This window comes from Salmo trutta, unplaced genomic scaffold (assembly GCF_901001165.1).
Source record: "Salmo trutta unplaced genomic scaffold, fSalTru1.1, whole genome shotgun sequence".
In the NCBI taxonomy this organism is placed as follows: Eukaryota; Metazoa; Chordata; class Actinopteri; order Salmoniformes; family Salmonidae; genus Salmo; species Salmo trutta.
Window position 1 is genome coordinate 305,861 of NW_021822718.1, and position 2,208 is coordinate 308,068.

At 45.4% G+C, this 2,208-nt stretch overlaps 1 long non-coding RNA gene across 1 annotated transcript; it reads left to right on the plus strand.

Moving 5' to 3' along the window:
* The first annotated feature begins 852 nt into the window (after nucleotides 1-852).
* On the plus strand, nucleotides 853-2,123 carry LOC115183987 (uncharacterized). Its single transcript, XR_003874151.1, has 3 exons — nucleotides 853-1,197; nucleotides 1,238-1,282; nucleotides 1,366-2,123. It is a non-coding gene; the product is annotated as an uncharacterized LOC115183987 (long non-coding RNA).
* Nucleotides 2,124-2,208: the final 85 nt, after the last annotated feature.

The window sequence follows — 2,208 nt, forward strand, 5'->3', positions numbered from 1 at the left end:
TCCCATAATCTCCAAACTGTTCCCATAATATCAAAACTGTTCCCATAGTATCCAAACTGTTCCCATAATCTCCAAACTGTTCCCATAATATCCAAACTGTCCCCATAATCTCCAAACTGTTCCCATAATATCCAAACTGTTCCCATAATATCCAAACGGATCCCATAATATCCAAACAGTTCCCATAATATCCAAACGGTTCCCATAATATCCAAACGGTTCCCATAATATCCAAACTGTTCCCATAACCTCCAAACTGTTCCCATAATCTCCAAACTGTTCCCATAATATCCAAACTGTTCCCATAATATCCAAACTGTTCCCATAATCTCCAAACTGTTCCCATAATATCCAAACGGTTCTTTTTATTTTAAATGTCCACTATGTTCATTCCACATTTATTCTGTAAGAAAGCTTCCAGTTTAACCCTGACCCCTAACCCTGTCCCTAACCCCTGACCTCTAACCCTAACCCCTAACCCTGTCCCCTAACCCCTGACCCTAACCCTGTCCCCTAACCCCTAACCCTGTCCCCTAACCCTGACCCCTAACCCTGACCCCTAACCCCGACCCCTAACCCCGACCCCTAACCCCGACCCCTAACCCTGACCCCTAACCCCTAACGTCCATAAAGGCCAATCCCCACCAGTGTAAAGGCTTGATGGGAGAGTTCATCCAGGACATGAGGGGGACATTGACTTGCAGGGTTTCGGACAACAACAACAAAAACATGTATTATTTGGAGACGGAGTCCAGTTAAAACAAAAACAAAAGCATGGATTACCGTGTTTTTTTATTTTATTTTTAATTAAATTACAATTTAGTCTTTCTTTGTCCCAAGACTGCTTACAGGGTAAGGAAAACAAAATAAACATTTTCAGGTGAACTATCAATTTATAAAAAAGGTCAGAGTTGTGATACTACAGAACTGTACACATATTCAGAAACAGGTCTCAGAGTAACAGAACTGGATCAGGTCCCATATTCACAAACAGTCTCAGAGTAACAGAACTGGATCAGGTCCCATATTCACAAACAGGTCTCAGAGTAACAGAACTGGATCAGGTCCCATATTCACAAACAGGTCTCAGAGTAACAGAACTGGATCAGGTCCCATATTCACAAACAGTCTCAGAGTAACAGAACTGGATCAGGTCCCATATTCACAAACAGTCTCAGAGTAACAGAACTGGATCAGGTCCCATATTCACAGTCTCAGAGTAACAGAACTGGATCAGGTCCCATATTCACAAACAGGTCTCAGAGTAACAGAACTGGATCAGGTCCCATATTCACAGTCTCAGTAACAGAACTGGATCAGGTCCCATATTCACAAACAGGTCTCAGAGTAACAGAACTGGATCAGGTCCCATATTCACAGTCTCAGTAACAGTACACTTTGTGAATGGGGGTTCTGGTCCTACATCAGCAGTACTACTCTGAGACACTATGTGAATGGGGGTCCTGATCAGCAGTACTACTCTGAGACACTATGTGAATGGGGGTCCTACATCAGCAGTACTACTCTGAGACACTATGTGAATGGGGGTCCTGATCAGCAGTACTACTCTGAGACACTATGTGAATGGGGGTCCTACATCAGCAGTACTACTCTGAGACACTATGTGAATGGGGGTCCTGATCAGCAGTACTACTCTGAGACACTATGTGAATGGGGGTCCTACATCAGCAGTACTACTCTGAGACACTATGTGAATGGGGGTCCTACATCAGCAGTACTACTCTGAGACACTATGTGAATGGGGGTCCTACATCAGCAGTACTACTCTGAGACACTATGTGAATGGGGGTCCTACATCAGCAGTACTACTCTGAGACACTATGTGAATGGGGGTCCTACATCAGCAGTACTACTCTGAGACACTATGTGAATGGGGGTCCTACATCAGCAGTACTACTCTGAGACACTATGTGAATGGGGGTCCTGGTCCTACATCAGTTCCTAACCAGACCATGTGATTTATTCATTCACCAGACAGTAGGACCCTCGACATGTGATCTGTCCCTGGCATCCAGAGCAACATGGCGGCCTCCAGACTGGCTTCTAGCCAGCACTCTCCTCCTGTGTCACATGGGACAAGCAGTAGGCCTGGATACCTGGATACAACATGAGGAGAGGAGAGGGAGGAGAGGGAGAGGAGAGGAGGAGAGAGAGGGAGGAGAGGAGAGGGAGAGGGAGGAGAGGAGG